The sequence below is a fragment of the Ranitomeya imitator genome, chromosome 6, assembly GCF_032444005.1.
Source record: "Ranitomeya imitator isolate aRanImi1 chromosome 6, aRanImi1.pri, whole genome shotgun sequence".
In the NCBI taxonomy this organism is placed as follows: domain Eukaryota; kingdom Metazoa; phylum Chordata; class Amphibia; order Anura; family Dendrobatidae; genus Ranitomeya; species Ranitomeya imitator.
Window position 1 is genome coordinate 406,406,530 of NC_091287.1, and position 10,595 is coordinate 406,417,124.

Genomic DNA, 10,595 nt, shown 5'->3' on the forward strand with positions numbered 1-10,595 from the left:
ACTAACCACCCAGACTTGGGTCAGGAAAGCGCTCTAATAGCGCACGGCGCCACACTGGCGGTCACAGCAATAAGAGATGCTGTATGGTGTGTTAAGTGCAGATTGCACTGTCGGGCGCTAGATAGAATGCATCCACCATTCGCGAGCAGTCAATAACACTAGGAAGTGGATGATTAATGAGTGACTTTAACACATCTTCCCCTGACGAAGCTGCGTCCAGCAGCGATACGCGTGGGGCTCTCCCCACACCTTCTGGGTCCTTTGACTATCTTCCCTTTTTACTGATCTTTTGACAGCCGACGGCTGACGCCACTCACTGGACGACCTAACTGGGTGATATATCTTGGCTCTTGGGCCTATTTTTGTGCTTTAGGCCTTTATTCCATCGGCACATGTGGATGCATATATTCCCATATGTCTCCTATATTGCTTAATAGGCTCCTTTTTCTGCCGTTCTGGTAGCACTGCTTCCTTAGCGGATGCTCCTTATTATACTTGTTTCTTTGGGAGTACTATACTCACCTCTCATTGTTTCTAATAGGCTTATTGGGGCCCCAGAGCTAGCATTAGCCTCTTTATTTATATAAGGGCACTTTATTTATTATATGGTTTTCTGGGGACGCCCAGATTTGATTTGTTTATTTATATTTATATATTGTTATACCTTGTCTATATAAGAATTTAGCCATACCTCACCCATATATGTGTAGTATTCTTGGTGTCTTATTAACAACTTATGAGTGGTGTATTTTTGCCTTGTGTTATACATTATTGTTATTTGGGCCGTCTTTATATGAATATTCACCATGGGACCAGTGGTGTGTTAGTTGCATTTTAACATGTTTTTATTTCGATTGTGTTTTCTGTCTTGCTCTCAATACATTTTTGTAATTTTGTAACTTTATAGTATTTTTTGGGTGTGTGCCCTGTTTGCATAGTCTCTTTTTTCCTGCTCTTCTTAAACGACTTTAACACATCTGCACACGTATGTTTTCAAGTATATACTAGCGCATGGCCGTGCTGCCATGCGAACCTTTTATAGCAGCAGTGCTACGGGACCTTCCAGATGGTCCAATAGGAGCTGCAACAGGACCTGAGCATGTGACCTCCGAGCTCCAATGGGAGGTCATCCCGTGGGCATGCTCAGTATGGGAAAAACAGGACTTAGTCCCAGAAAGACCTGCTCGCTGCTGATCAGTGCTGGCTACAAAGGCAGAGCCTGGAAGGGCAGTAGTAACCAGTCGCACAGTATCAGCTTGAGCCAGACGCTGGGACAGATGTCTCCGCTGAACAAGCTCCACTGCGGCTAGAGAAGAATGGGAGACCACAGCGGACATGGTTCAAGATTCCCACTGTGCAGAGGTGGGGACTCGACACCTAACAATTCTTTTTTATTGATATGTCGGGCGATTCTAAAGGGTGTGATACAAAATATGTGTATGTTTGATTTTTTTTGTTCTATTTTGAATGGGGAAAAAGGGGGGTGATTTTAACTTTTATATATTTTTCTATTTTTAAAAACATTTTTTTTTACTTTTGGCATGCTTCACTATTATCCATGGGACAGTAGAAGCTGCTATAACTCGATCAGCTCTGCTACATACAGGCTATGATCTGTTGACCTTTAGGTAGCTGAATTACTCACTTGCTATGAGCACTGACCACCAGGAGGTCCACCCGTGGCTGTTCCGGGCACATGTCAGCTGTTCAAAATAGCTGACATGTGCCAGGAAAGATGTGGCTCACTGCTGGAGCTCACATCAAAGGGAGAGAGTCAAACATTGGCGTAAGCGCCCATTGTTGGAAAGGGGTTACATTTTCTAAATTTGGATCCTAAAAAAATGGTATTGGGTTATTGCCCAGTTTCTGTACATTTTAAGTACATATGGGCATATTTTAGCTGGCATTGTTAAGTGATGGGGAATAGAGTTGAGCGACCTTGACCTTTTTAGAGTCGAGCCGGGTTTTGAGAAACCCGACTATGTCCAAAGTCGGGTCGAGTGAAATCGGCCGATTATGACGTAAAGTCGGGATCGACCGAAACACGAAACCCAATGCAAGTCAATGGGGCAGCATAGTCGGCAGTGAGTGGGGGCCAGGAAAACACCTAGAGTGCCCATTTTAATGTCAAAACCATCCATTCTTCTTAATGAAGCTTGTCAAGCGTAATTTACCTTATAATAATTGGAAGGCATTTGAAATTGGGGGTCATTTGGCTAAAGTTGTGTGGGGTAGGGCTGGTTCAAGTAATTAGTGGGCCCAGGAAATCTGGACCACGTCACGGCAGTGGAGCAGGGAGAGGTAAGTATTTCAACTTTGCAAGTGCTGTGATCCTGAGCAAGCAGGGGGGGCCCACTTGTTGGCATTGGCACTGGCACAGGGCCCCTCAAAGTACAGCGGTGTGTTTGCACGGCGGGGGCGCCTCCCACCGGCAGCAACACTTTTGCGTACTATGAGAGGTCCTGTGCCAGTGACGTCGCCAACTAGTATTCCTCCCCCCACCTGATGAAGGAACCTGCACTTTCATTTGCACCTTCCTCTTTGTCCCCGTGTAAGGTGGTATGGTATGCGGGAAGAGCAACCTGACTTTCAGCAGGGTCACAATGTTGTTGTGTAGCATGCACGGGGAATGTTGCGTTATGGGTCAATGTACCAGCAGACTCATCTATCACTGGCTGGGCAATGGGCACGATGAAGTGGAAACACAGATATAGGCCCAAAGAATAAAGTGGGCTAAATGCAGTTCAAAATTGGTAACACAGGAATAACCAGGGGGCATTGCAGTGGAGGACAACTGGAATGAGAGGCTGACACAGAGAGTAGGGCCAAATCAGTAAGTAGTCGAAATGCAGTTCAAAATTGGCAACCGTAGTAAACAGGCGGCACAGCTTTGTTCAGTGGAGGAGAACAGCAAGGAGTGGCAGACACCGATAGTAGGCCCCAATCCAACTAGTAGGCCAAATGCAGTCTAACATTAACAACTACTTAACGAGAGCCTGAAAATGGAATTTCAGGACAGGAAACCAGGAGAACAGCAAGGAGTGGCAGACACCGATAGTAGGCCCCAAACCAACTAGTACGCCAAATGCAGTTGTTCCATTTAACCACAATTTAATGAGAGCCTGAAGATAGAAGCTCAGGAAAGGCAACCTGGGGAACACCTTGGAGTGTAACACACCATCTCTCTCCACCCCATACCCATTTTGTAGGCCTAATGCAGTGTACTTTTCTACAACTACTAAACGAGAGTCGGAAGACCGAAGCAATGGCAAGGAAACCTGGGGAACACCTTGGAGTGTAACACACCATCTCTCTCCACCCCATACCCAATTTGTAGGCCTAATGCAGTGTAGTTTCCAAGAACTACTAAACGAGAGCCGGAAGATCGAAGCTCAGGAAAGGCAACCTGGGGAACACCTTGGAGTGTAACACACCCTCTCTCTACACCCCATACCCATTTTTTAGGCCTAATGCAGTGTACTTTTCTACAACTACTAAACGAGAGTCGGAAGACCGAAGCAATGGCAAGGAAACCTGGGGAACACCTTGGAGTGTAACACACCATCTCTCTCCACCCCATTCCCCATTTTTTAGGCCTAATGCAGCCTACTTTCCGACACCTACTAAACGAGAGCATGAAGATCGAAGCTCAGGAAAGGCAACCTGGGGAACACCTTGGAGTGTAACACACCATCTCTCTCCACCCCATACCCAATTTGTAGGCCTAATGCAGCCTACTTTCCGACACCTACTAAACGAGAGCATGAAGATCGAAGCTCAGGAAAGGCAACCTGGGGAACACCTTGGAGTGTAACACACCATCTCTCTCCACCCCATACCCAATTTGTAGGCCTAATGCAGCCTACTTTCCGACACCTACTAAACGAGAGCATGAAGATCGAAGCTCAGGAAAGGCAACCTGGGGAACACCTTGGAGTGTAACACACCATCTCTCTCCACCCCATACCCAATTTGTAGGCCTAATGCAGCCTACTTTCCGACACCTACTAAACGAGAGCATGAAGATCGAAGCTCAGGAAAGGCAACCTGGGGAACACCTTGGAGTGTAACACACCATCTCTCTCCACCCCATTCCCCATTTTTTAGGCCTAATGCAGCCTACTTTCCGACACCTACTAAACGAGAGCATGAAGATCGAAGCTCAGGAAAGGCAACCTGGGGAACACCTTGGAGTGTAACACACCATCTCTCTCCACCCCATACCCATTTTGTAGGCCTAATGCTGTGTACTTTTCTACAACTACTAAACGAGAGTCGGAAGACCGAAGCAATGGCAAGGAAACCTGGGGAACACCTTGGAGTGTAACACACCATCTCTCTCCACCCCATACCCAATTTGTAGGCCTAATGCAGCCTACTTTCCGACACCTACTAAACGAGAGCATGAAGATCGAAGCTCAGGAAAGGCAACCTGGGGAACACCTTGGAGTGTAACACACCATCTCTCTCCACCCCATACCCATTTTGTAGGCCTAATGCTGTGTACTTTTCTACAACTACTAAACGAGAGTCGGAAGACCGAAGCAATGGCAAGGAAACCTGGGGAACACCTTGGAGTCTAACACACCATCTCTCTCCACCCCATACCCAATTTGTAGGCCTAATGCAGCCTACTTTCCGACACCTACTAAACGAGAGCATGAAGATCGAAGCTCAGGAAAGGCAACCTGGGGAACACCTTGGAGTGTAACACACCATCTCTCTCCACCCCATACCCAATTTGTAGGCCTAATGCAGCCTACTTTCCGACACCTACTAAACGAGAGCATGAAGATCGAAGCTCAGGAAAGGCAACCTGGGGAACACCTTGGAGTGTAACACACCATCTCTCTCCACCCCATACCCAATTTGTAGGCCTAATGCAGCCTACTTTCCGACACCTACTAAACGAGAGCATGAAGATCGAAGCTCAGGAAAGGCAACCTGGGGAACACCTTGGAGTGTAACACACCATCTCTCTCCACCCCATACCCAATTTGTAGGCCTAATGCAGCCTACTTTCCGACACCTACTAAACGAGAGCATGAAGATCGAAGCTCAGGAAAGGCAACCTGGGGAACACCTTGGAGTGTAACACACCATCTCTCTCCACCCCATTCCCCATTTTTTAGGCCTAATGCAGCCTACTTTCCGACACCTACTAAACGAGAGCATGAAGATCGAAGCTCAGGAAAGGCAACCTGGGGAACACCTTGGAGTGTAACACACCATCTCTCTCCACCCCATACCCATTTTGTAGGCCTAATGCTGTGTACTTTTCTACAACTACTAAACGAGAGTCGGAAGACCGAAGCAATGGCAAGGAAACCTGGGGAACACCTTGGAGTGTAACACACCATCTCTCTCCACCCCATACCCAATTTGTAGGCCTAATGCAGCCTACTTTCCGACACCTACTAAACGAGAGCATGAAGATCGAAGCTCAGGAAAGGCAACCTGGGGAACACCTTGGAGTGTAACACACCATCTCTCTCCACCCCATACCCAATTTGTAGGCCTAATGCAGCCTACTTTCCGACACCTACTAAACGAGAACATGAAGATCGAAGCTCAGTAAAGGCAACCTGGGGAACACCTTGGAGTGTAACACACCATCTCTCTCCACCCCATACCCAATTTGTAGGCCTAATGCAGCCTACTTTCCGACACCTACTAAACGAGAGCATGAAGATCGAAGCTCAGGAAAGGCAACCTGGGGAACACCTTGGAGTGTAACACACCATCTCTCTCCACCCCATACCCAATTTGTAGGCCTAATGCAGCCTACTTTCCGACACCTACTAAACGAGAGCATGAAGATCGAAGCTCAGGAAAGGCAACCTGGGGAACACCTTGGAGTGTAACACACCATCTCTCTCCACCCCATTCCCCATTTTTTAGGCCTAATTATTATTATTATTATTATACATTTTTATAGCGCCATTTATTCCATGGCGCTTTACATGTGAATACGGGGCAAATATAGACAAATACATTAAACATGAGCAGATAACAAGGCACACGAGTACATAAGGAGGGAGGACCCTGCCCGCGAGGGCTCACAGTCTGCAGGGGGTGGGTGAGGATACACTAGGAGAGGGAAGAGCTGGCTGTACGGCTGTTCAGTAGGTTGAGGATCACTGCAGGCTGTAGGCTTGTCGGAAGAGATGAGTCTTCAGGTTCTTTTTGAAGGTTTCTATGGTAGGCACAAGTCTGATGTGTTGGGGTAGAGAGTTCCAGAGTATGGGGGAAGCACGGGAGAAGTCTTGGATGCGGTTATGGGAAGAAGAGATGAGAGGGGAGTAGAGAAGGAGGTCTTGGGAGGATCGGAGGTCGCGTGTAGGTAGGTACCGGGAGACCATGTCACAGATGTATGGAGGAGACAGGTTGTGGATGGCTTTGTATGTCAGTGTGAGGGTTTTGAACTGGAGTCTCTGGGCGATAGGAAGCCAGTGAAGGGCTTGACACAGGGGAGAGGCTGGGGAATAGCGGGGGGACAGGTGGATTAGTCGGGCAGCAGAGTGTAGGATGGATTGGAGTGGTGCCAGAGTGCTAGAGGGGAGTCCAGAGAGTAGGAGGTTGCAGTAGTCGAGGCGGGAGATGATAAGGGCATGCACTAGCGTTTTTGCAGTGTTGCGGTCAAGGAAAGCACGGATCCGGGAAATATTTTTGAGTTTGAGACGACAGGAGGAGGCAAGGGCTTGGATATGTGGCTTGAAAGAGAGGGCAGAGTCGAGGATCACCCCGAGGCACCGGGCGTGTGGGACTGGGGATAGTGAGCAGCCATTGACATTGATGGATAGGTCTGGTGGAGGGGATAGGTCTGGTGGAGGGGTAGAGTGAGATGGGGGAAAGATGATGAATTCTGTTTTGTCCATGTTCAGTTGTAGAAAGCGAGCAGAAAAGAAGGCTGAAATGGCAGACAGACAGTGCGGGATTTTGGTAAGCAAGGAGGAGAGGTCAGGTCCGGAGAGGTAGATCTGCGTGTCGTCAGCGTAGAGATGGTACTGCATACCGTGGGATTCTATGAGCTGTCCCAGGCCGAAAGTGTAGATGGAGAAGAGTAGGGGTCCTAGAACAGAGCCTTGAGGAACACCGACTGACAAGGGGCGAAGTGAGGAGGTGGTGTGGGGGAGGGAGACACTGAATGTTCGGTCTGTCAGATATGACGAGATCCAGGAAAGGGCCAAGTCTGTGATGCCAAGGGATGAGAGGATTTGTAGCAAAAGGGAGTGATCTACAGTGTCAAAGGCAGAAGACAAGTCCAGGAGAAGGAGGACAGAGTAGTGTCGCTTGCTCCTGGCAGTTAGTAGGTCATTGGTGACTTTAGTTAGGGCAGTTTCAGTTGAGTGATGGGAACGGAAGCCTGATTGTAACCGATCAAAGAGGGAGCAGGAGGAGAAGTGGGAGGACAGTTCAAGATGGACGTGTTGCTCCAGCAATTTGGAGGCATAAGGGAGAAGAGATATTGGGCGATAGCTAGACACAGAGGATGGGTCGAGGGAGGGCTTTTTGAGGATGGGTGTGATCTTGGCATGCTTGAAGGATGAGGGAAAGACACCTGTTGTGAGTGAGAGGTTGAAGAGGTGCTTTAGGGTTGGGATGAAGACCGTGGAAAGGTTAGGGATGAGGTGGGATGGGAGCGGGTCAAGCGTGCAGGTGGTGAGGTGTGATCTTGACAGGAGGGTGGAGAGCTGATCTTCTGTCATGGTGGAGAAGCTGGTTTTGGAGGAGCAGGGTTGAGCAGCTAAGAGGGGCAGTGGGCGCTGTGGGCCAAAGCTTTCTCTGATCGTATCGATCTTCTGTTTAAAGAAAGAGGCGAAGTCATCAGCAGAAATGAGGGGGGAGGGAGGAGGTGCGGGGGGACGGAGTAGAGAATTGAAAGTGTTGAAAAGCTGTTTAGGGTTGTGGGACAGGGAGGATATGAGGGATGAGAAGTAAGTTTGTTTTGCGGCAGTGAGCGCAGACTTGAAGCTGGCGAGGGACTGCTTGTATGCAGTGAAGTGGTCGGCAGAGTGGGATTGCTTCCATCTCCGCTCAGCAATCCTGGCAGCCCGTCTCAATTCTTTGGTCAGGCTGGTCAGCCAGGGCTGCCTGTTAATTGTACGAGTTTTACTATGCATGAGTGGGGCGGCCGAATCGAGTGTTGTTGTTATTGTGGTGTTATAAAAAGTGGCAGCAGCATCTGTGTCATGAAGGGAAGCTATGTCTGTGAGAGGGAGAAGGGACTCAGAGAGTGATTGTAAGTTGAGATGTTTGAGATTTCTGCGAGGGTGAGTGAGTTTGTGGAGTGGGGGTTGCACACTAGGAGAGGAGAGGGACGAGAATGTCAGTAGGTTGTGGTCAGACAGGGGGAGGGGTGTGTTAGTGAGGTTAGTAAGGGAGCAGAGGCGGGTGAAGATGAGGTCCAGCGTGTGGCCATCTTTGTGAGTGGCCTCAGAGGACCATTGAGTGAGGCCAAAGGAGGCAGTCAGTGATAAAAGTTTAGAGGTAGCTGAGGTGAAAGTGTCAATGGGGACATTGAAATCACCCATGATGATAGTGGGGATGTCAACAGAGAGGAAATGAAGTAGCCAGGTGGTGAAGTGGTCGAGAAAGGTGGAGATGGCTAGTTTTGGGGGGCGGTAGATGACAGCCAGCTGGAGGTTGGAGGGGGAATAGATGCGGACAGAGTGCACCTCAAACGAGGGAAGAGTAGTGGAGGGTGGTAGCGGGATTGGAGTAAAGGAGCAGGTGTCGGACAGGAGCAAGCCAACTCCTCCACCGCGTTTGTTGCTGGGGCGAGGGGTGTGAGAGAGGTGGAATCCGCCATAGGAGAGCGCAGCTGGAGAGGCCGAGTCAGAGGGGGTGAGCCAGGTTTCAGTGAGGCCGAGGAAGGAGAGTTTGTTGGTGATGAAGAGGTCATGAATAAATGGCAGTTTGTTGCAGATGGAGCGTGCGTTCCATAGTGCTCCAAGTAGGGGGAGCTGGGGAGTGGGGGCTGGATGAATGGTTATGAGGTTGTCGTGGTTGGGAAAACGTGCGGAGGATCGTGGCAGGGGGTTAGAAACGAGTGTGGGGATGAATTGGGGAGGGCCGGGATTTGGGGATATGTCACCAGCAATGAGGAGTAACAGACAGATCATTAGAAGGTGGGAGCAGGATAGGACATGATGTGGCCGTGTGTGTCTGGAGAAAAAGGATTGTATGTGGAGGAACAGTTCTGAGGAGAAGGTGAGATGGCTGGGGAGTATGGAGGAAGAAATGACTAGTTCCTTACTAGGAGGAGGGATTGCAGGAGATTGTAAGAAGGAAAGTAGTATGGGGGTGAAAGAGAAAAGAAACCGAAACATTGTAGTGGTTAGTAGTCTGTTACCTTCCAGTCAATTCCAGTCCAATTCAGTCTAATTCAGAATCATAATTAAAAAGATGTAATTTAAAAGATGATTTGCAGCAGACTGAGTCTATAGCAGACTCCTGCATGTGAATATATCCCCAGTTAAGGGCAATCAGGTGTGAATGAGGGGGTGGCTGGGTATGGGAGACCAGATGTAGAGAGTTAAGCAAAGGTCATAAAGTGAGGGAGGGGTAAGACTGACCACTCAAAGAGATGCCAGGATCACACAATGAGATACATCAAAACAGGTCATGGAAAACAAGCTGATAGGTAAGAAAGCATACTAAAAGGATTATATGTGCTGCACCAAGACACTCAGATCCTGGGGAAGCATAGAAAAGCCAGTGCAATATACAGAGACATTCTGGAGCCAGGGAGAGCTGGGTAAAGTCAGTGCATACCATGGAAAATCAATGCAGTATACAGAGATATTCTGGAGCCAGGGAGAGCTGGGTAAAGTCAGTGCATACCATGGAAAATCAATGCAGTATACAGAGATATTCTGGAGCCAGGGAGAGCTGGGTAAAGTCAGTGCATACCATGGAAAATCAATGCAGTATACAGAGATATTCTGGAGCCAGGGAGAGCTGGGTAAAGTCAGTGCATACCATGGAAAATCAATGCAGTATACAGAGATATTCTGGAGCCAGGGAGAGCTGGGTAAAGTCAGTGCATACCATGGAAAATCAATGCAGTATACAGAGATATTCTGGAGCCAGGGAGAGCTGGGTAAAGTCAGTGCATACCTGTGGGAAGAGGAGAACAGCTCGATTAGATGGTGCAGATGATGATAATATTGTAGTAGTGATGAGTAGCCAAATGCATTCTAGAATTCAGTCTAATTCAGAATCATAATTAAAAAGATGTAATTTAAAAGATGGAAGTTAAAAGATGATTTGCAGCAGACTGAGTCTATAGCAGACTCCTGCATGTGAATATATCCCCAGTTAAGGGCAATCAGGTGTGAGCCTAATGCAGCCTACTTTCCGACACCTACTAAACGAGAGCATGAAGATCGAAGCTCAGGAAAGGCAACCTGGGGAACACCTTGGAGTGTAACACACCATCTCTCTCCACCCCATACCCATTTTGTAGGCCTAATGCTGTGTACTTTTCTACAACTACTAAACGAGAGTCGGAAGACCGAAGCAATGGCAAGGAAACCTGGGGAACACCTTGGAGTGTAACACACCATCTCTCTCCACCCCATACCCAATTT